Below are 24526 nucleotides of genomic sequence, written 5' to 3'. Positions count from 1 at the left end.
ACCCCAGCCCAGAGCAGCAGCACAGGGAGGTGCAGGAGCAGGGACCGGCCCTGCTGCCCCTCAGGGAGGTGCAGAACATCCTCCTGCCAAATTTCAAATCCTCCCCCCAAAGAACAAAGCCTGTGGAGCGTTTCAAAGCAAACATGATCAGATTTCTTAGTTCAGATGACAGCAGGGCTAATGCTGATCACCTCTAATAATGGGTTCAGAGCCAGCCCTGCCCATGGATGGTGCCAGCCCCAGAACCCACAGGGTGAGCTGCATTCCTGGAAGCAGATCTGCAGCTTCCATCTGCACCTGTGCCTGCTGCATCTATAGGCTTCCCCCCCTCCCTTTCAAATTCCAGTTTGCTTTCCCTTAACGTTGGCTCCAACTTCCCCACATGATATTTGCCCCCTTTCTCAGTGGGTCTGATCAGCTCATGGCAGCTGTGACAGAGAAAATCTTTGTCTTTTGACGCGTCCATCCTTTCTGCTTTGCTCATTTTCCACTGGCAGTAATTTCCTGCCCCGTTCAAGCCCCACAGAAGTTGTGAGTGACAAATGGCACAGCTAATCTCGTTCTGGCTGAGGCACAGGCTCTGCCCAGCTTCCCTGGGGAGCTGCACAAGGAGCTTGCTCTGGGGTAAACACTGACCTGGGCGTTGGCAAACCGCCTGCAGAGACAGGCCAGGTGAGTCTCTGATCATGCACTAAACAAAAGTAATTATTTTAATCCACAGTGGTTTAATGGAGAGAGAAAAAAGGCACCCTAATGAAGATTAAATAGCAGAATTCATATTAGAGGATTTCAATGTGGACTTAAGTTCACTAAGATGGAAAATGGTTACATAAAATATGCATGACAATTGAAGTTGCTCCCAAACAAGCACAGTTTACTGCTAACTTTCTGATTTTCAGCAGTTAAGAAACAGTTTAAATGTTTGGGTATTCAGGCAAAGTGCCAGTTTATAAAGACTAGAAAAATAGTCCAAGGTGAAATTCACAGCTGTAAAATGTCTTTGCATCTTCTGAATAAAGCCAGGTTGGCATATGCAGGTTTGTCTGGGACTCTGCATAACCACCAGCTTCTCTTTCAGTGGGGCTTGGAAGCAAACCTGCAGCAGAATAAATACCAGTATATCTGCAGATTTCCTGTATCTGCATTTCCATGACCCCTTTCAGCCTGCTACTCATCCAAAATACTGTAAAATCCAGAATGAAGTCTAAGTGCATTAGATATAACATCACTGCAGAAACACTGGTTTCTGCAATATAAAAAATACCTCTACTGTCTTCTAACCAAAATCCTATTTTCCTCATTGACCATCCTAATTCATAAAGTGCTGCAAATGAGAATCTCTCAAAGCCAAGTGCCTGGTTCTGTCTTTTGTAACGGCCAGCAATGACATTTTGGACATTTTGAACCTGGAGCTGACAGAGCAGGTTTCATCTCAGTGCCTGCATTCCTGCAGGAGAAGTCAGACCATCATTTTGCAGGAGAAGAAGCTGCTGATGAGCGTGCACACAAGGAAAGGCAGCTGAGCTTGCAGTGAGCCCAGGAAGGGATGCTGGCAGCAGGCTGACAAGCCTGCAGAGCTCCCATTAGCCCTGCGAGTTCTGCACGTGTGGAGCAGGGACACGGGCTCCAATTAATGTGTTTGTCGAGGGAAGTGCTGCTCCCAGCTGAGCTGAGAGTGACTTCCCAAGATAAGACCCTGCTGTTCCTCAGCTCCTCAATCAGGTGAGGCAGGCTGGGCGGTGGGAGCTCAGACGGCAGAGGGAATTTGCCGTGGTGAATTTGAAGTGCTTACGCTGCAGTCTGCAGCCTCCACCTGCCTGCTGGCTGCTTTGTTATTTACTGTAAATTTAACAAACCTTGCCCTCTGTTGATAAGGAGTTTCAGTGCTCAGCTTAGCCCACCAATTTCCCCTGTGCTGCCCCAAGCTTTTCTAATGTCACGTTTATTTTGGTGACTACAGGACCTTTGTTTGTGCTCCCTCACACTGGCAGCAGCGCACGTTAATTCATCAAGCCTGACAGAATGTACAATTACAGCACAACAATAAGAATGCTGGCCCTGTTCTGGTGTATAATTAAAGCATGGTCATCCAGGGAAACTTGAGTTCCCTTTTGCAGGGAAGGCTTTTGTAATTCAGAGCAGCTAAACCCAGTAGTTATTCAGGCAGGGTAATACTCTCTCCAGTATCTTCTCTTAGATGGGTATCTTGGGAAGGATCTCTGATGTGGGCACATAGGATGATCTGCATCTATTCCACGTCAGGCTCTGATTTCACAAGCTGAACAAAACTGGATTGGCTCCACAATGGATTAACAGACTTCTAGCAAAACCAGCTTGTGCTACAGGAAATGTGGGCACATAACAGGTTCAGCTGGGTCCTGATCTCAGACACTCATCACAGGATTCACTGCTGCTTCCAGCAGGAACAGGGTGCTGCACACTCTCTTCTGAGTGGAGCTTTTTGTGTTCTCCTCACCAAAATGGGTGAATTTACACCGGGCCTGCTCTAGGCTGCCTTTGGCTGCCCTCAGGTGAACTGCTCTTTCTCATTTCCTCCCCTGGCTGCTGCCTTCAAGCAGCCCTTGTCCCTCATCTGGAGAACAGAATATCAAATGGTATGGAAAAGACAAAGAAGAGAAGTTGAAGAACAAATTGAAATGTGTCCCTATTTCTAAAAGCAAATCTCATCATTCACAACAACAGCAGAGAGAGTGGGAGGGAGCCCCTCTTTCAGATGCCAGTGTGAGCTGGGGATGAAGTGTTTGCAAGCAGCTCAGCTGCTAGCCAGGGGCTGTGCTTGTTTATGAAATTCACTTCATGTGCACATGAGGCACAAAGGATGGATACTGCTGAAATTCCAGCATCCACGGGGTACATTAAGGGCTTGTCTCAGCATGCTGCAAGAGAGGTAGAAGTCTGCAGGAGTTCTGTGCTGACAGGGGATAGGAATTGAGTGACTGATTAGAAATTACTACTATTTTACTCTTTTTTTTCAGTAACAAAAGCTCAGTTTTCACCTGATGGCAACAGAATCCCTTTGCATAAGGACTCTGCTGCTCCCAGGCTCTGCCCAGGACCACTCTGGCCCTATTCTTGCAGGCCTGTGTTTGCTGACCACACTCACTGCTCTGCACAAGCCCACACAAAGCTGTGGAGGCAAACAGACGTGCATGAAGAATAGGTGCAATGCCACAAATCCTCCTTTGGATATGCCTGGAGACTGGGAAACAAACCAGACAAGGGCAAAATAGTCCTTCTGTTCCATTTTCCTTTCTTCTCTCTCAGTATTGCCTTTAATTGCAGTCATCTGGCTAAAGAGTTTACCTGGTGGGAAGGCAGTGGCTTTGGTTCACTCTGGTGGAGCAGCAGGTTATAACAGTGAAGTTTCAAGCAGTAAAGGAAGAGGGGGAAATAGTTCACGGTGTATCATATATTTTAGAAAAACAGGAACTTCCAAAAGTGTCAGAACTGTTCCCCTTTCATTGCTCTGTCTCTTCACATTTTTCCTCTTGCACCAAAATAGACTATTTGTTTATTGGAGCAGGAACTAATATTTTCCCTGTAGCCAGTTAAAAGAAATACATCCTCTTTGTGGCTTTGAAAATCCCTACAGGATTATGAATGAATACTTCAAGAGTGTATTATAAATTCAGACATGTCTATTGGGCTTTCAAGTATCACAGCGGGAGCTTCTTACTGAGGCAACCTGAGGGTAAAGGCTTTCCCACCTTTCCAAAGTGACTCCTCCCACAAAATTTTCTTGGGCTGAAGTTAAAAAAAAACCACCACCCTACCTAGTTCAGCTTCCTAGAGCTGCTTCATTCTAAGCAGAAGTGAATGTAGATATAATTTAGTACAATCACATCCCCAGACGTGGCTCTGGAGCCTGCTCGCTTTTCCTGCCGCTTGCAGCACCGTGCACACTCTGTCATGCACCTTGTTGCTCGAAACCAATGCACTTTTCATTTTAAAGTCTGAGCAGGCTGGGTGAGGAGCTCGTTTTGCACCCGTGCTGTCCTGGCTGTGCTCTGAGCACCTGTCATTATCTCCCCAAATTCCTCTGCCAGCTGGCAGCTCCCGGGGCTGTGGCAGGAGAGCAGAGTGGGATCAGACACAGCCCATTTCTGCATCCCCTGCTGCGAGTGCTGAACCAGCAACTTTGCCACGTTTTGATCAGATGCACTCAGCACTGACACATAAATCAGGGACAGTGCTAAAGGGAGCGGGGAGGAATCAGCAACAAAGAGGCAAAATCAAGGGCAACTTGGAAGGGAAGAATGGGACTAAAGCGAGTTTTAAAAGCACATGGCTTTGAATCTATATGTACTTACTTCTAAGGGAGATGAGGGGTGTTGCTGCTTTCAAAAGAATTCGCTTTTTTTCAGGCTTTTGAATGCACATCGCCCCCAGAAAAAACCTCCAGTGGGCTGAGCCTCAGAATGAACTACGAGATGAAAATGAGTTTGAGCTGGAAACTGAAGGGCAGTTGTTAAGAAGTCCTGTCAGGCAGTCTTTGAAATTGAAGAACCACCTGCAGCAACTGGTGTAGGTGGTTCTTGTAACACTGTGCATGATGCTGAGTTAGTGGCTCAGCAGATGTGCAGGGGTGCAGCTCCTTCAGACAGAGCCAGAAAGGCTCAGAGACACAAACACGGCGTGCCTAGGGGTGCCAGCTGGAAGGACAGGACACGGGCAAGAAAAGGTCAGAGAGGATGGGCATCTCCCAAAGGTTTCACCTGCTCTCTGAAGGGCCAGAGAAGAGAAGCTGGTGCAAGGTGCTCCAGTAGCAGTGGAGAAGGATCTGGGGGTGGCAGCAGTTCCCAGGACACACAGGACACGAGGACACTGCTGAGAGGGGTCCTGCCCTGTGCCCAGCTGTGAATTCCCAACACTTCAGCAGCACCTCGGTGGAAGCTGCAGCCATTTAGGAAATTGTCTTTCAAAGACAGCTTTGGAGCAAGAAGAATGAAGAAAACTTGCAGAATAAGACATACCTGTTCCTGCATTATGCTGCCATGCCATTTGCCACGCTGCAATTACAGCTGGGTCTGAGGGTCTGTAGAAATTCTGGCTGTCTAAACTCTCACTCTAAAACATAAAAACCCTTGGGTGCAGGAAAAAACCTTCATATGACAACACACACACACTCTCTTCCAAATTCTTGCACATGTACTCAATTTTAAACATGTACAGAATTCTCTCAAGTCTCTTGAAGTACTATTTATATATTAAATAATGTACACAGGCACTTTTGCAGGACAGTGGTCCCAGACACAGCCTCTCCTCGAGCACTTCAGAGCACAATCAAGCACTTAGAGCAATCTGGGGCTGAACTTTGGGAAGGTGTAAGACAGGAACCTACAAATCAATGACATGAGTCCATGTGATTTAAAATCAGCCCAACAAATGATAAGAAAACCCTACAATTTCATCCAAGCTCGACTAGAAGGTGAAAGGCTACTCTTACTTATTCCATTTTGCAGTGAACTTCTTGGTCTGAGTCCAAGATTTCTACTTTTCCATTGATAAAACTGAACACCAGCTTTGTCTGATGCTCTCTGTCTGGCTTATTAAACCTGCTAATTTGTATTTATAACTATAAATATAGAGATCATAACCCAGGTCGAGCACTTTGTAAAATTCCCTGGTGTAGACTCACACAGTACAATATAACCCTAGTTTTAGTTGGCAGAAACAAGGATGGAAGCAATAAGATCTTAAGCACTTGAAAAAACAAGATTGTTATCTCGGTTTTTCAATGCTATTAGGAGAAAAGTAGCCAGCAATATGTAGGTCACCGTCAGTAGCTGCTTTGGTAGCCTGTGAACAATTTAAAGGAAGGAAGAGGTTTCCCTTTGTGGCTGAATAAGTTACTCTATATCCATGAAGGAGCTGTGGCTCGCCCCAGAGGGAGCAGCATTATCAGCAAATGAATGAACAGGGCATTCTGTGTTATGCCAGGAGCACTGTCTTTGAAAACAAGGGAGACAAGGAAAGTGGATTCAGTGTGGCTTTTATTTTCCTGTCTGCCATTGTAACCGAGCTCCTCCATTAACTCATTCTTGTCAGGCTGAATTGAAAGTGACACTTAATAACTGACCCAGCATCTGCTCCCACTCCTGCAGCAGCCGCGGGGCTCTGCAGCGCCTGTGGGCAGAGCTGGTGGGTGGGAGAGCAGGAACTGACCCTGCTGAAGCACTCAGGACAGCTGGAGGCAAGCAAGGGGGGCAACCAGCTCCTCTTCAGGTCACCTGGAACCTCCAGGTCCTACCGATGCACTGGGGGAAAATCTGCTGGATATAAATATTCTGCTTCAAGTGAGTGATCAGAGCTCCATTCCTCACTGACAGCACCCCACTCACTTCACTGCACTGGGATTTCCCAGCAGGGCAGAGCTGGAGCTGAGCTGGAGGAGAAACAAATGCTGATATTTTACAGCCATGCACAATGACTGGCCCAGGAGTGCAGCAGCCCCAGCCCTGCCAGGGGAACCTCCAGGCAGCCCCGGGCAGGGGGGCTGTGCCAGGCAGTGACCAGCTGGGCCCAGGGGTCACACTGGCACCCTGGGCAGGGCAGGGCTGGCAGCTCTGGATGTCCTGCAACCCCTGGCCAGGTCAGACTGCCACTCTGTGCCTTCTGTGTGACACGTGGTGATGTGGGACATGCCATGACATGGGATGACACGGATGACACAGGATGACATGGATGACATGTGACATGTGACACCAGTGACGTGCTCTCCTTGCACTCCTGCAGCCCAGAGCCCACTCACTGTGCCAGCCACCCCCAGCTCTGAGCTGAGCTCTGCCCGAGCTGTGCAAACCAAAGTGGCACCACTCAAACATTTGCACTGGGGCTCTCCCCAGAGCCTTTCTGTGCCCAGGTGCCAGCAGCAGAGCCATGGCTGATCCCAGCTCCCTGGGTGAGCCAGGTGCCAGCAGCAGAGCCAGAGCTGATCCCAGCTCCCTGGGTGAGCCAGGTGCCAGCAGCAGAGCCATGGCTGATCCCAGCTCCCTGGGTGAGCCAGGTGCCAGCAGCAGAGCCAGAGCTGATCCCAGCTCCCTGGGTGAGCCAGGTGCCAGCAGCAGAGCCATGGCTGATCCCAGCTCCCTGGCTGAGCCAGGTGCCAGCAGCAGAGCCAGAGCTGATCCCAGCTCCCTGGCTGAGCCAGGTGCCAGCAGCAGAGCCATGGCTGATCCCAGCTCCCTGGGTGAGCCAGGTGCCAGCAGCAGAGCCAGAGCTGATCCCAGCTCCCTGGGTGAGCCAGGTGCCAGCAGCAGAGCCATGGCTGATCCCAGCTCCATGGCTGAGCCAGGTGCCAGCAGCAGAGCCATGGCTGATCCCAGCTCCCTGGCTGAGCCAGGTGCCAGCAGCAGAGCCATGGCTGATCCCAGCTCCATGGCTGAGCCAGTGCCAGCAGCAGAGACATGGCTGATACCAGAGAGCCTGGCTGAGCCAGGTGCCAGCAGCAGAGCCAGAGCTGATCCCAGCTCCCTGGCTGAGCCAGGTGCCAGCAGCAGAGCCATGGCTGATCCCAGCTCCCTGGCTGAGCCTGTCTGCCTGTCTGTCCCTGCCTGAGGGGATCTGTCAGAGCCCTCAGCCCCCGGGTCAGGCTGTGTTTTCCCATCATCACACCTCTGTAACTCACACAGCAGAGGCTGCTGCTGCTGCCAGATCCTGTTTTGTGCTGCCAGCAGTGGGCAGGACAGCAGGTTTTGGTGCACTCCCTTTGTTCCCTCTGTCAGGCAGGACGAACTCTGCCTTTCATCACCCCTAATCCCAGTGAACACTTCTGTCACAGCACTGCCACAGGGATGCTCTCACAAACCTTTTGGCTGAGGCTTTTCGTGCTGTCCTGGGGCCATTTTTTGTGCTGTGGTTCATCCTCACCTGTGCCCTTTTCTGAGTGGAGTACAAGGAAGAAAACCCTCAAAAGTGGGACATATTTCCCAGGGATAATCTTGACTGTTTCCCTTTCCTTTTCCATGCCTCCCCTTATTTCACGAGATTCTTTTGCAGTGGCCTAGATTTAACATCTTTTTACAGCTGATTCTTGTGGCTGCAAAGCCCTGCTAATATCACATTGTACTAGTCAGAAAAAATTATTTAGGGCAGGGAGAGTCTTTTTGGTCTGTGTTAGCACACAGATGTCTTGAGACAGAACTGCAACTCAGAGGGGCTGCTACAATGTGAATGGTAGCAGGAGATTAAACATATTTATACCCATATCCCTGTATAGCTGTCTGGAATGTGAAGGGAAACTGTTTCTTTACTCTCTTTATTTCTGATCCATAATCACCCTACTCCCTTTTATTTTTTAGACATCACCTATTTCTTTACCTTCCCTTCTACAGCCCCTTTCCTCAGCCTTTCTACACCCTTCAATCCTTGCTGCTGAGTTATTGGAGTATTGTTCACAGCTACTCACTGCAGCAGAAGGTACCCACGGGAATGATCCCCTGAAACAATTCTTGAAACCATGACTGAAAAGCTCTGGTGCCCCAAAGCAGCCCAGAGAGGACAGTTCCCAAACTGCACAAGGCCATGCATGCATCTGCATTGCTGTTCCACCAGCCACAAGCCAGCAGAAGAGGTTCCTGCTTTCCCTTGCAGCAGCCACAACTCCGTGGGTTCGTCACACATCACCATCTGTGCCCTTCTGCTGATTCAGTGTTTGCATGGCCGTGCTCTCCACCAGACCTTGCAGCAATTTTGAAAGCAAAACCAATGAAAAACAATCCTTCCTTCTACTTTTTTCCCCCTCAGTTGCTATTTTTAAACCAGAAAATGTCACAGTCCTGCTTTGGGACACAACCAAAATAAAGCAGTGATTCAGAGGAAAATAATAAAGGGGCCAAGAATAAGGGAATGAGAATTTCTGCAATCTGGTCTAACAGGACACAGAACCACAGGGTAGCAGTGTGTGGAGGCAAAAAAAAAAAGAAAAAAAGGAAAGAAGAGCTTTGTTTGAAGAACTTGCAAGTGACTCAAGAGCTGCAGTTCCCTTCCCTCAGTGCAGGGACTGTGTCATCAAAGGGCTGTTTGCATGCACAGCATCCAACAAACCAGCTTGAGAGTCTCAGGAATTTAGATAGCATCCTCTTCGAGGGGTTTGAGTGGGCCTGCTGGATGTGATCCTGAGCTTTGTTCCTGGCAAGCTCAAGATCCCTTTCTGTGTGACAGCAGTGTGTGAGCCTGAGTGGCTGTGTCAGGGTGGATGATCTCAGCTCCTCGAGGGGCCTCCATTGTATGGGCTGCTCAGCCCTTACAGGCTGATTGCATCGATTCTGTCCTGACACAGCAGCCCCTGAGCAGCACAAACAAAACCAGAATAAAGAGGCACAAGTATTCATCATTCCTGGCCTGGGGAGTGTTGCAGGGGACCTGTGTGAAAATGCTGAGCAGCAATGCAGAGGGGCAGGAAAGAGGCATTTGTGTGCACTGGTATCACTTCTCTGTGCTCGTGATTTTGGACAAAGGAGCATTGAATCCTCAGAGCTCGTGTACCTGAACACATCTGATCTGAGCCTGAAGTGGGGGGACAGGACGGGCACTCAGCGTTCCCAGAATATTTTCAAGGACAGAGTCATTCTGTCCCTGCTCCAGAGTGTGATCAGAGAACCTCAGATTAATCCCCCTGGGGACTCCGAGTGAACCAGAGGGGTCAGTCCTGAATCACTTTCCAAGTTCTTTGCAGTGTTACAAGGAGAAACCCCTTTAAAGCCCTGCTCCCAGAAGGGTCCATGCACTTGTTCTCCCCTGCTGCACGTGTGAAATGCACGTTTGTGCACGAGGGCTTTTGGCAGGGTGTCACACCCCTAAGGTACATCATGTGTACCCTGCTGACTTACCCGAGTGATCTAGGAAACAGATTAATCAAAGCCACTTAAAGTGATGTTTGCCAGTAGGGATCAGCAGCCTGTTAAACACCCAAAGAGGCACTTTGAGCCTCTGCCATTTCCTGTGTGACTCCAACCCAGTCTCATTTCTCAAGAGCAGCCCAGGAGCTGCTCCCTGCACAGGCTGCAGGCCATGGCACAGCTCCTGCCACAGAGCAGCGTGCTCTGCCTGGGGGCAGCTGGAGCTGCCCTGTCTGCAGCACACCTGCAGGAGCACAGAGCCCTCCCTGAAGTGAGTGAGGCTGAAGGGTTCACAGGTCCTGCTGTGGTAACGCCAGGATTTGCTGACTGTTTCTGATTTTAACTCAGAGGTTGAACCAGTGAGGTATCTTTGCATTAATAACCTCATTTTTACTACAGGGGGAAATGAAATGAAGTCACGTGTGCTAAGCCAGTAAAAGAAGCAGTTCTTACCTACAGGACTTGAGAAAGAGCTTGTTTCAACAGAGCTGGACTCAGAGCCTTCCAGTGCACATCTGTGGCTCCACAAAGGCAGGAGAAGTTTCCTCTGAATTGTCTTCTTGAATTGTTTTGTGCTCACAGTAATTCAGTGGCTCTCCCTTACCTATAGAGCACTTTATTCAGGGTGCTTATCCTGCCCCCTTGGAGGCTGCATTGACCGCTCTGTCAAATTTTATACCTTGAGAAATAAATTGCACCTGACTGTTAGTGCAGATCTAGGTAAGTAAACAAAATATCTTTCTTCTGCTGAAGAGGTTTGGCTGTGCAATCAGAAGTAATTCAGTACCTGTTTAGCCTCAGTGCTGGCTAACAAAAGGCAGATTCCACGCCCTCATGGAAGAAAGATCAAAGCCTTTTTTGGCATTAATGAATGTTAAGCAAAACCCCCAAATATTTAATCAAGAGGGAACAAAACCTTAAGACTCACACAGCTGTGAGCATTTTTACAGGTTTTTGTAGTTCATATTTGAATCGTATCTAAGGGTTTGTTTCCCTAAACGTGAGCAGGATTAAAGTCCCGTGGCAAAGGGTGGGATTTTCAAAGTGGTTTTAAAACTCACAGATTCAAATGGTGCCCAGGGTGGGACAATAGGGGAAGAGCTATTAGAGGCTGTCACTTCTGAAAAAGCATTTAATGTGATGGACTGTGGCTATGACTCAGAAACACAACGAATACTTTAGAGAGAGCCAGAAAGGAAAGGATGCACCTGACTGGTTTTGTAAGGCTGGGTACAAGTGATACAATAATTCTTTCACAACCAAAGAGCAGTCAGCTGATATCCTGAACCTGAAGATTTGATTGCCCAGCTTAAAGAACACAGTGCACTTGTCACACAGCCACCCTGAACAATTATAATGATGCATTATTTGCACTGCAGTTGTGCTCGTGAGCCTCGGTGATGGATCAGAACCCACTTAGCAGCGACCCAGCACATGAGAAACCCTGGGGGTTCTCACCCCAGGGATTTCTGGAAGAAGATGGGCAGGAAAACCACATGAAAGCTGGCCACTGATGCTGGCCCTCACAACAAGCAGCAATCCCACTCCCCCAGGTGGTTTTGTACAGACAGCAGGGCAGGGCAGAGGTTCTCAGTGTGACAGGGATTACAATGCAATTACTTAGGAGACATCTCAGAGATGCTCCACCTGCTCACAGAGGTAACACAAACAAAGCCAAAGGGGCTTAGCTGGAAAATAATAATTAAGTGATAAAGGTGTCATCCAAAGGAGCAGCTGTGGATATGACACCCAGCTGGTGTGTGAAGGGTGTGGGTACCAGAACCCACCAAGGGCTGGGGGGTGGTTGAAGTGGTGGAGAGGGGGCACCTTGCAAAGGGAGGACAGAGCACACGCTGCCACAGCACAATCCAGGCCAGACATGGGGAGATAATCCCTGCAGGAACGGGGGGATGAGAACGCTGAGAGAAGGTGGAATTCGCTGGTGTGGCACAAAGAGGTTCTGCCTACCCAGACACACCATCAGGAATCTACAATTCACCCATGATGCAGGGCAGAAAAGAAGGATTGTAGCTGTGCTCTGTGAGCAGAAGGGGAAGCCATCACATGCAACTTGGATGTGATGGTCCATGGAGGAGGAACAAGGCGAAAATAAAATTTAGGTTGTTCACCCAGAGGTTGGTAAGGATGAAAGAAAAAGAGGAAGCATCAAAGTTTCTAGGCAATCATCAGAAAGCAATGTGGAGATTTCAACCCGGATATGAGGGGACCTTCCTTTGTAGGAGCTAAAAAGAAAAACCAACTGAAAAATTAACATTCTGGTTAAAGAAAGAAAAAATGGAAATGGAGCCAGGTGATGATTTCTGTCACCCAGCCTTAGCAAACCAGAGCTGCACCTTCCTGTCCATCACAGGACAATTATTTATGCTTATGCAAAATCCTTAATTGCAAAAGAACCTTCCAGGTGCTGATGAGATGCAGTAACACTGGGCTGTGACTGACAGCACAGTCTTGCACTGAGCTTTAATTACAGTGCTGATGCACCAAGTGGAGACAATCATCCTGCTCACCTCTCACAGCTCAGCTGCATGAAGAACTGGCAGTTAAAAACCCATTATTTATTTAACTGTGCAACTGGTGCATTTATTGTGGAAATCAGTGAGCCAGGGGAAAAAAAAGCAGAAGATTCTGTGCAATTTGTAAGTGTCTACTTTCAAAGCAAACCACATGAAAAATTCAGTTAAATGTTTTGGAGTGAGATGTTCAGGTGATGAAAACAGGGGAATCTCCTACAAAACCAACAAAGCTTTTCATCAATTGAATATGCTCTGGTTACCTCTTTACCTTTCTCTTTTTTTTCTCAATACAGTTGAAACCCAGTATTATATATGTGGACTGCATAATGCCCCATTAATTGAGAAATCACCTGGCAGATGAAATATTAATGTAGATAAAACCAACAAAAAATTACCTGCTAAAAAATCTTGTTTAACAAATACTTGTGTGAAGTGCTCAGCTTCTTAGAACATAGATGATGTTGAGAATTTTTATTATTCATTATTAAGAATGATGAAAAGAAGAGATATTGCTCTCTTAAATCCATCAAAGCCCAGAAGGAATCTATGTTTTACAGAAAAGGAATAGAAAAACATAAGTTATATTCCCTCGAACGAGGTCAGTGCTCATTCTTGGAGGCCCAGAAAATGCACTTTGAAGCACATAATTATGGGTGGGAAATGAAGCCCGTTTGGGAGAGCTGTAAATCCCAAACCAGGTGAAAAACCCACTCAGGGTCCTGTCCTAAGCCATGGTCTCTACACTCATCCTGAACTTGTTTCATTTTACCTCTTCTTTAGCTTCAGGATGGAAAACACCCCCTGCTTCTGACGCCACCGCCACCCAGCCCGGCAGCCAGAGCAGCTGGCCCCAGCTTTGCTCACTGCAAACACGCCCAGCTCTTTTGGGTCTGCTCACCTTGTAGGATGCACTTGGGGCCTGCCCTTTATCCTCCCTGCACGGTTGGCTGGGAACAGAGCAGAGTGTGGGTTAGAGTTGGCACTGGTTCATTCAGTCGTTGTGTACAGAGCAGTCCTTGCTGGGAGCAGAGGCAGCAGAGGGTGGGAGGCTCTCTGAGCCACCACGGAAGGATGGCACAGAAGCAATGAGTGGGTGAAGGAAACCCAAGCTTGGGTGGAGCACAGAGAGGGGAAGGGTGTGAGCTGAGATGGTGCTGGAGCTGCAGGCAAGGGTGACACATCCTGCACAGTCATTACAAGGCTTTAATTACCCCTCGTGACTGACATTCCTCCAGCACTGCTGCCCTGGGTGGGGGTGATGGTGCAGAGGGGCATCGCTCCCCTCCTGCCCCTCTGCAATTCCATCTCAGCAATAAGTGGCAAATCCTGGAGATAAGAGCCTTTACTGAGAGTTCCTTCTGAGCTGAGCTTTCTCTGGGTGCTCTGTGTCCATGAGAGTCCCTCTGTGGGAGCCAAAGCAAGACACACAGGCTGCTTTTTGCAGTCACTCACATCACTGAGCCCAGCCTTTCTTGTCCACGCTGTGCTCACCAAGGCTGTGTGGCCCAATGCACAGGTGGAGCAGCTCAAAGGGAAAATAGAAACCTGGGCCATTTTTTCCTTTTTCTCACTGACAAAATTCTTTACTGACAGGAAAAGATGCTTTTCCAGGAATTGCTAGATTTTGGCAGATGAATCAAACTCCTCCAGCAAAAAGGTGTGACTGTAATGCAGAATCTCTGGACTATAGAATAACTATACATTAGCAGAAGAAAGATCAACAAAGAAAAGTTGCCCTGTAACATCTAAAGCAAGGTGCAATAATTGTTCCATGAAATGCTAAAGTGGGCATGCATATTGGAATCCTGCTGTCACAGACAAGATCTGTGATTTTTATTGCCCATGATATGAAGTTTTGATTGCTCCCAAACCTCATCAGACACACTGTTTTATGAATGATTACAAGAAAATAAAATTCTGCTCACCCACTGACATGTGGTACTTTATGAGAATTCCATAGGTCACCAGGCATTCCTATGTGTTAAATATCCCAAGCCCCAGTCTCTCCAAGCACCTTCCACTCAACCTCCCCTCCAAAAGCCACACCCCTCTGTTGCTCTGCCTTTGATTTCCCCCTCCATTTTAGACTGGTTATTCAAGGCTTTGCTCTCACCAGCTTTATGAAGATGAAAGAGCCAGCACAGAGGTGCAATACAGTCTTGCCCTTGCACAAAAAAGCTGGTTCCTCTACCCACAGGAATCCAGGAAGATGTGGGAGCCCCACAAGATATCAGCTCGCTCCACGAGAGCCAACGAGCCCAGTGGCTTCCTGAATGTTCTGGCACTGGAGCACAGAGATCCCATCAGCGAGCTCCAGCTGGTTCCTGACAGACAGGGACCTCTCCTGCTGTGTTCCCAAAGCACCTGTGGGAACCTGTGCTCCATGCAGCTCTGAGCTGCTGCTGCTGCTGCTGCTGCTGCTGTCCCTGAACCTGTGGCATCGGAAGGCTGTGCTGTATCCTGAAGCTGTGGTGTATCCAAAGCTGTGCTCTATCCAGAGCTGTGCTCTATCCAGAGCTGTGCTCTATCCCAGAGCTGTGCTCTATCCAAAGCTGTGCTCTATCCAAAGCTGTGCTCTATCCAAAGCTGTGCTCTATCCAGAGCTGTGCTCTATCCAGAGCTGTGCTCTATCCCAAAGCTTGGTCTATCCAGAGCTGTGCTCTATCCAGAGCTGTGCTCTATCCAAAGCTGTGCTCTATCCAGAGCTGTGCTCTATCCAAAGCTGTGCTCTATCCAAAGCTGTGCTCTATCCCAGAGCTGTGCTGTATCCCAGAGCTGTGCTCTATCCAGAGCTGTGCTCTATCCAGAGCTGTGCTCTATCCCAGAGCTGTGCTCTATCCAGAGCTGTGCTCTCTCCAGAGCTGTGCTCTATCCCAAAGCTGTGCTCTATCCAGAGCTGTGCTCTATCCAGAGCTGTGCTCTATCCCAGAGCTGTGCTCTCTCCAAAGCTGTGCTCTATCCAAAGCTGTGCTCTATCCAAAGCTGTGCTGTATCCCAGAGCTGTGCTCTATCCCAGAGCTGTGCTCTATCTACACCTTGCTGCCCCACCAGCTGGGAACAGTCCTCCCCACCCTGGTGCCTTTCAGGACACCATCTGTGGCAGGCTGATACAGCTCTGGTGCCAACATTTGGGTTAACAAACCCCATGGTTTGAGAGGATCAGCTATTACACTGACAGGAGCCATATCAAGGTCTAGGATAGCAGACTCAAACCCATGAAATTGTGAGCATTTATTGTAGCTACTGCTCCGTGGTTCTGTTCTGTTCTGCACCAGAGTGCCACAATATATTTTCAGGAATTATTCTACTGTCACTTTCACTGTACTCAATTTCTTTTCCATCAGAGGTCTGGGATACAGCACTAACACATTAATCTTGTGTCACTCATCCCACAGGAACACAGAAAACAAATAAAAAACAGCCATTCCTTTCCTAACACAAACAGCTCTAATTAACATGGGGAATTGTTTTGCTGGTTGCTTTTGTTGTCTTCAGACATTATTTCTGTAAATAATCAAAATGAAAAGGAGAAATCTTCACTGTAAAAAACCCCAGAAAACCCAAAAAACCAAAAACCACCTGACTACACAGGTTCTTGAAGTGCTGTTTGTGCATTTAAAGCACAAGTCTGAAAGATTAAACCTGCCTTGAAATATCAACATGCTCCATATTCACGTGGTGAGAGTTTTATGTACTGCCAGATTGGGATGATGGAAAAGGATACCTCATCATTCACATTTACGACACTGCTCACAGACTACAACTCTTTGAGTCCTGTGTGGTTTTGAATAGATAAAATGAGGAAACAAGCCATGAAGCCCTCACTGCAGTGACCCAGGGTTACCGTGGAGCTGTGGTGTGAATTGTACACTTCTACATCAGTCACAAGCAGATTCTGTACGTGTTAAAATCAGCTGCCAAGCTGGCACTAGTGCCTCAAAAAGACTACTTTAGAAAAAAACAGGTAACAGGAGCCCCTGCAGCTTCGGGTTTGGTTTCGGTCTGGTTGTTTAAACGTTGTGGAAGGAAGAATTCTCATTTGCTGAAAAGTCGCCTTTTGGTGCGTGTATGGAACAAGAGGTTGAGCTCCAGACCAGGCAGGTCCTCTCCCTCAGTGCCAGAAACAATCGTGCATTTCAAAGGAACCTCCTGCAAGGCCAAGGAGCTTTTTGTTATGTAAACGAGCCCAACTTGTTTGTTTTGGTTGCTGTTTTAAATGCCAAGCGGTAGATATGTCTGTTGTGTTAAACACATCAAACAGGGGAGCAGAACATCGGTCTCCTGCATCCCTGAGTTTGCTCAGGGCTGCATTTCAAACAGCAGCTCTTGGATGCCCTGAAGGCTCGGCCGAGGAGCCCCAGCAGCACACGGAGGGGGGAACAGCAGTCTCAGGGGGATCCCTTGCAGGACAGGGACACTGACAGGGCTGCCAAACCGAGACAGCTTCTGCCTCCAGGATCACTTCCCACTGGTCCCAAAACACAGACAAACTGTCACTGCCACCAGACTGTCCCAAAGCTGTCCCTGCCACCACTGGTACCTAAACCCGCCCCTGCTGCTGGGAGTCAGTCCGTGTGAAGCCCAATTTGGAAGTTCAGAAAAGGAGTAAAGGAGGTGCCTCCTCCTGCCTTCAACTTGGTTTTATCATATCCTGCAAATGAAGGGCTTTGAGGAGTTTTCAAAACTGATCAAAGGGCTGTGCAATACACCCCTTCACCGCCCGGATCTGTGGGCTCTAAGGGTGCAATTGTCAAAGAAATATGCAGAAGAACCTGTTGCCCCAGATAAGTTAATTAACAAAAATAGTAATGGCTGGAATTCTGAATTTGATTATTCTTCAAACCTTCTCTTGCCACTGCATTGTGATTTGTTTCAAAAACCATCCATTGGTAACTTCAGTTTATCAAAAGTTGTCACACTGTGATACTCTTCTAACTGTGTAAGATCCTGGGCATAGAGCTAGACAATCAGATTGCACTCCAAATATTGACACAGTTCCCCAGGATAACCAGGGAAGCGTGCAATCAAACCCCTGAATGCCTTTCTGTGTCTGTGAGGAGAGCAGGGGCTCCGAGCAGTTCAATGGAAACCAAACTCCTGGGCACCAGATTAGATTGATGTGCAAAAATAAGCAGCTGAGTTTGTGCATCTCTAGCCTCAGGACTTAAACAATGCCAGCTCCCTTGAGTTCCTCCTCTCCTGTGGCTCTGTTCTCAGGATCTTTATCCTGTTTACTACCTGTGCTCAGTTTTCCTTCTCCTGTCTTTTCTGGAGGAGCTCACAGGTTGCAGCTTTGCCTCACTCCATACAGACACACTCAGTCAGTGTTTGCTTTCTTGTGAAATTTGCTATCAAAGACAACCCTACAGCACTCAGGATTCACAAGTCTCTTTCCCACAGTTCTCCTTGTTAGATATGCAAAGGAGGTCCTTGAAGAGCTATTACAGAGTGTGAAAAGAAACATAAAATTTGGTGCCCTCTTGATGTTCCTGTCTCAGCACACAACTGCTCCCTGGAGCCCAAGAGCCTCTGATTAGTCAGACACCTCCCAAAGGCTGAGCACACAGCTTGCACTGTCCGTGGGTGATGGGGGCACTCACTGCACTTGTAAAGTCCTATTTGTGTGTTTCAGCCAAGCTTTCCACATCTCAGGAGCTGCTCCAGACTAGCTAAGCTGAAAGTCAGCTGAAACACAGCTGAAACACCCTTCTAATGAAATGAGCTGGACGATTCTTCACTTGTGACAGGCTGAGACCCAAGAACACAGATCTGCTGGTCTGTTCCATGGCCCTGGAATGCAGAGCTCAGCTCTGGATGTCTTCACATAGAGATCTAAAAGAGACAGGGGAAAGAGCAAGCTATGTTTCAGAGAGCTCCCAAAAATCCCTGAGCTGGGAATGAAAACCCTAAAATCTCAGCACAAGAGCTGCTCCACAAACTGGCTGCACCTCTTGCCTGGAATTGCCATGAAGACACACTGGTCTCCTGCACCCTGCTCACGGGGCTGTAGTGTGCTGCCACTCAGCTGCAGAATTGCTAACAGGGAACTTGCTGAAAGCACCTAGAAGGATTTGCAAGCACAAAGCAATCTAGAGTGATATTGATCTTCCAAATCCCACAATTCAGATTGATTTGGTGCTGTGTTCTGTCCTTAAAAGTACCCTTATAGTTATCACCATGCCTACACTTGATTAAATAGCATTTTTACCTGGTTTCAAATTGAATCCATTAACTCCAAAATAAAAAGTGTATGTAGATATGAACCTTGGTTTTTATTCTCTACTAATTGTCAGTGAATAACTTATGAAAATATTATCAACATGTCTTATGTCAAACAAGAAAGGCTTGTTGAAGAAACAAAAAGGCTGCATTAAGATTGTTGCAAAAGGATGAGAAGTCTAAGGAAACTGTCATATCTCATTGTTAGAATCAGGATCCTAAAGAACAAAAAGGTTCTTTCATGAATTGTACAAAGAAGAGAAGATGACATTATTAAAACCACCCCAACACCTACAGTAATTAAAGGTGTTCAACCCCAATAGAAGTCTGTCCTTTAAACATCCATTTACAAGACAAAATGTTGTCAATATGATATAAAAATATTTTGACCACTAAAATCTCAAAAGGAAGATAAATGGCATAACTGAAGGAGTGTCAAAGGTCCAGATGCCAATGCCATGGCTCTGATGTTCTCCAGTTACTGAGGTGCCACGGGCCAGGGCTGGGATTTGTTTACAGAACCATAAGGAGTCACAAGCTGTCTCCTTGTGTCAGAGCAGCCCTGCTGGAGCTGGGAGCAGCTCAGGGGATGAGGAGCCAGGCTGAGGGCAGCTGGAATGTTCCTGTCACAGCAGCTGGGTATAGCTGGGAACACTCACCAGCTCTGGGGCACACAAAGCTCTCCTCAGGCTGAGAGCTTTGGAGTGAAAGGTGGGGGCTGTTTTCCCCCTGTTTTATCAACTGGTCAAATGTTCTTTGTCCCTTTCCTGTTTTTTATTTCACACAGACATTAGTCTCAGATAAAGAACTATAAAATAACAAATACCCAAGACAGAAGCAAACAATGCCTGTGTTCCACAAAAGAGTATTTTCAAGTTCAAGGCACCTGCTCAGAACTGGCAGTCTCTTCTTGAGTCTCCTGTGTTCATCAGCACCTTTGGTAGCCCAGAACTTTGAAACTCTGCTTTTTACCACAGTCTTTACCCAAAAAAGAAAGATAAAACACAAGTTTTGAAATCTCTTTTCGTTTGTGTGGAACAAAAAAAGCTCAAAGCAGTGGCAGGTCCTGGCCAGTGGCACGGAGAGCTGTGTGTGGGCAGATTAGAGACTGAAGGAGGCATCACTGGAGAGGAGGGGAAGGGGAGCAGGCACATGCAGATGATGAAAGCCTGCTCAGCACCGGAGGAGAGGGGAAGGGGAACGGAGGTGCTGAGCAGGAGGGGAGGAGGGAACGAGGGGCACTGCTCACTGCAGCTCCTCGTCAGCTCCCGGCTGCTGCAGCTCTGAGCCCTGCGAGGGGCACAGCAGCAGCAAGGATGGGAGCTGGCTGAGGTCTCTGGGGAGCTGCCTCGCCAGCAGGGAATGCAGATTTATTAACACTTAGCATCTTGCAAGAACTAGGTCTTCTCAAAAGGCCAAAATACAAAAATAAACCTTCATTCCAACATTATCAACATCCAGTATCTCTGAATTTCATTTAGAAAGGACAGGTGCTTTCACAACATACTGGGCTTTGTCCCTTCTAACACAGCAGCACATTTTGGAAATATAACTGAAATTGTTTCATTCACTGATACTTTTTCCTATGTCATGAATTTATGTCACATCAGGATTTTCAAAAGATGCTCTGATGTGGGAAATAAACAAAACCAAAATAACGGCTTTTCCTGTAGCTCATGCTTTCCCTGAGATAGGAAGGCTGATTCAAAGCATACACTGAATTTAGCTGGACACCCATTGACTTCAGTGAAGCAGATCTATGAGGAGATCTTGAAGAATGGAAGGAAAAAACTAGTGACAACAAACTGAAGGAATTCCTCTTTAAACAATGCCCTACAAACACACACAAGGGTTGCCTCGTCCTGCCTTTGATGTGCAGCTCCCCAAAGCTTTAACTTTGCACCACAGGAAAGGCAGAGCTGGCCCCAGGAGCCACATCTGTTCTCAGAGCACTGGCACTGCCTGATCCCACCCTGCTGCCTGCCCAGGAATTCACATCTGCCCATGCCAAATCCTGCCCCACACCCTGCAATAACCATGGGCACTCATTCTGTGATTTGCACAGCCCCTGGTGAATCAAAGCCCTGTTGTGCTGTTTCTGGAAATCTCCATTCCACTTCCCAAGCAAGACCTAAAGCTATTGGAGCAGTATTTACTGAGCTGAAATCAGATCTAGCAAAGCAGGACCTGCTTGTTTCACTGAGCTGATCCTGGGATTCTGCTGGATAAACGTGTGAAGATACAGCAGGCTAGAGCTGAACAGACCCAAGGGCAACTTGTACCATTGTCTGGACCAAAAAACATGGAAACCAGGTTAATCTTAGCAGTCAGACTGATTGGAACTTGTGGCTCCCTGAAAATAAAGCTTCTGTAATGGGGATGCTGATAGCTCCTGAACTGTTAGAGCACAAACACTGCCACTGAAACACAGCTCAGAGCCAGCTCCATCAAGGAGGGTTTTGTAAATGAATAATGACTTTGCTTAAAGCTAATCAACATCAAGTGTGTTAAAAAAGATGAAATAGTGCTGGAAGGCAGTGGGAGGTAGAGGAGCCTCAAAGTGCAAACAGGTGCTGATCTCCCTTCAGGGGGGATTGAGTGGCACAGGCCTTACAGGGCTGTCACTTCTGATCAAAGCAAGCTCCAAGACCACATAATCACCATCACCCACCTTTTAAAGGATGCCCTGATTTATCATCTGTCACTGTTAATAACTTGGCTACTCTGTCTGAAATACTTTAAAACATTACACGAGGATAACATTTCACATTTTTTTTTAAGAAATGTGTAAATGTTTTAAACTGAGACGCACTGGAGCTCGTCCTTTGAGGCCATCTGTTGCTGGAGACCACCTGCCATCAAAGCCCACCTGAGCAGGAATATCCCACCATTGCAGAGCCATCCCCTGGCAGCCAGGGGTGCTCAGGGCTGGGGGAGCAGGGTGTGTGTCAGACACGGCTGTTCCTGGGCTGCTCCTGCTCTCTGCAGCCACGGGATGACAGCCAGATGTGGATAATGGCTGCCTAATAGCACCACATGAAATGCTGCTTGGGCAGAACTGATAAGGGATCTGAACATTCCTGGGCTGAGCCCCTCACATCCTCTCAGCCGTGGTGCCTGCACTGCACGGCTCGGAGTGGCCCAACGTGTCAGGTCTAAACCTGCAACTGCTGGGCTCAGTTATTTTTCTGGTTTTGAGAAGCATCAGCACTTCACCGAGAAACAAGAGTTTTACCATCGTAATGAGAATTTTGTGGGGTTTTGCCCTGAATCCCATTTTCCCCTGCTGATCTCATACTCTTGCCTCATTAATCTCTCCCCAGTAAATCACACTGTTCTACCAAGCTCCCTTTGCCAGAAAAAGGAACTTTCTGCCTTCCTTTTACCTGCTCACAAGCCTGTGGCAAACATCTGGTTCTTGATTTGGTGCATGTACACACCAACAGAATGCATTTCTTTTATAACTTTTATCTGATAAATGCCACTGGACGTTTCTTCCTCAACGAGTTTCCCATGGAGTGACTGGATTGTTAAAATAACCCCACACAGACACTTTTCCTAAAAGTCTGAGTTAAGCAAATACCTATTGGGCCTTGGCAGTAGAGAAAAATTCTATAAAATTCTACAAATAAAAACTCAAACATGATTTCACTAAAATATAAAATTACTGCAAAAAATAAAGAAGTTTAATTTTTTGAGATGTTACCTTAATGACTTTTAGTATTATTATCATTTAACTAATATGCAGCCTTCTGAGACAAGAATACAAATCTCTGTTAATTACTAATAACTGTATTAAATTGTTTTGAAAATAAGTATGTCACTTTCCTTTAACAGCAATAAGCTTCCAGTTCCTTAAGTAGCAACTTCAGTATTAAACTGTTAAGACTGTTCAGAGCTATGGGACAGCAAGAAGTACAATTTCTGAATTAATTAATTCTTAAGATGTCCTCCAAGCCAGTCATTACATTCTGCTGGATCTACAGTGCACTAGTCCTGATGTAAAGAATCAGCATCATTATGTACTTGAGGAATCTCATTTGCTTACCAGCAGCCTCCCCAAATCATTCCTGAAAACTGCAAGCAGAAATCAAATCTGAATACTTGGTGGACAGTCCAGCAAGAATCTCTTTGTTACAGGATGCCTCCAGCCAAGCTTCATTTGTCACTTTCTAGGGAAAAGGTGCAGCTCTGCCCTGGTGACAGTGAAGGGCCCAAGCTGCCAACTGAACAAACTCAGAAGGGCAGCAGGAGCTCAGCCACTGCTGAACATCTATCTGCACTTTTTTCTCTTCCAGAATCCTGAGAGCAGGCTCTAAGAACTCATCATCAGCAACACAAGCAAACAATATTCCCTAGCCCCAGAGCAGGGAGGTGTTTATTGCAGAGACTGCTGCAGGCTGCAAAGCCTGGGACATTCCCTGAGCAAAGCTGTCCTGCTGCAGCCAGCACTGGCCCTTCTGTCAGGGCTGAGTGCCCTGGGGTGGCACACACCTGAGGTGGCACACACCTGAGGTGACACACACCTGGGGTGACACACACCTGAGGTAGCACACACCTGAGGTGACACACACCTGAGGTGACACACACCTGAGGTAGCACACACCTGGGGTGACACACACCTGGGGTGACACACACCTGGGGTGACACACACCTGAGGTAGCACACACCTGGGGTGACACACACCTGAGGTGGCACACACCTGGGGTGGCACACACATGGGGTGACACACACCTGAGGTGGCACACACCTGAAGGCTTCCCGCAGCAATCTGCAATACACAGGTGATTTTCAAACTCTGTATTTCTCGTGATCTAGTGCCATTGGTTTAGCTGGAGCATGCACAGGTGCACAGGCATCAATTCAGTGGTTTCACAAGTGGATTTGTTTAGTGCAATGTCCTACTTTGGCTGCAGCAGTGTCCTCTGACAGGATTGACTTCCAGGGCATCTCAAAGCCCTGTGTCAAACAGTGGCACACCGGCACAAAAGAGAAAAAAGATCTTTTCTCTTCCTCAAAAGATGAATTTTGTATCAAAACTGCTTTATCTATGTGCACTTTAGACATGAAGATTATTGATAATAGCTGCAAGATCATTTCTGCCACTCAAGTTCCTCCTCGCTGCTGGGAACACTTCAAGAGTACAAAAAGGCAAGAGTTTATCTGTCCCACTGCACAGATAAGTTGAAAAACCAAAGCACTACTAAAGAACCTTTTGTTGGAAAGTTCCCAGCCACAAGATGCTGCCACAAGGATCCCCACTCTCCCATTAAGACCCTTCTCTGTGTGAGGAGACCCCTGACAAAGGGATCTTCTCTAGAGCAGCCTGAGAAAGGGAGGTTCTATCCCTGCCTCACATCACCCAGCCTGGCCACCACCTGGAAAGCTGCCGGGAAAACTTCAGCCTCACACAAAACCAGACTCCATTAGGAACTTCTTGAAAATGTTATTTACAATTTGAGCTTCACCAGGTAACTCCCTGAAGCAGCATTCACATCCTGCATCTGTGTGTCCCGGTGTCCCCCAAGTCCCTCCACGAACGGCGATGCTTTCAGCGGTGTGAGAAAGGGGGACATTCCCTGAAGGGTGGAGACTGACCGGTGTTCCAGCTGGGTGAAGTGAGGCAGCGATCTTTAACATGCTGAACGTAGCCTGTGCAAATGCTCAAGGGCTGTTAAGCGAGGATCACCGCTGTAATCTCAGCGCTTTGTAAACACGGTCCTGCTCTACTCGCTGCAGCGTTTTACATCACTAAAGCCCGTTCCGTTTTCTCATTGCAGAGGCTCACAGAAATATGCACCTTCAAAATCCATTTATTTCATTTCACCTTGCAATTTCTTTCGAGTAAATTACTGTTCTCTCTATTTGTACTTGCAGGCAAGCATAACAACAATTATTATATTCAAAGTGTGC

The 24526-nt window shown here is 47.5% G+C and overlaps 1 long non-coding RNA gene across 1 annotated transcript in view; it reads right to left on the bottom strand.

The window, feature by feature from the left end:
* Positions 1-13464, bottom strand: part of LOC132336271 (uncharacterized) — a 44643-nt gene extending 31179 nt beyond the window's left edge. Inside the window, exon 1 of the long non-coding RNA XR_009488838.1 lies at positions 13293-13464. This is a non-coding gene — a long non-coding RNA (uncharacterized LOC132336271). The remainder of the gene's footprint in view (positions 1-13292) is intronic.
* Positions 13465-24526: the final 11062 nt, after the last annotated feature.

Source organism: Haemorhous mexicanus, chromosome 19, assembly GCF_027477595.1.
Source record: "Haemorhous mexicanus isolate bHaeMex1 chromosome 19, bHaeMex1.pri, whole genome shotgun sequence".
Classification (NCBI taxonomy): domain Eukaryota; kingdom Metazoa; phylum Chordata; class Aves; order Passeriformes; family Fringillidae; genus Haemorhous; species Haemorhous mexicanus.
Note: the sequence above shows the minus strand (reverse complement) of the source record. Positions and strands in the feature narration are given on the sequence as shown.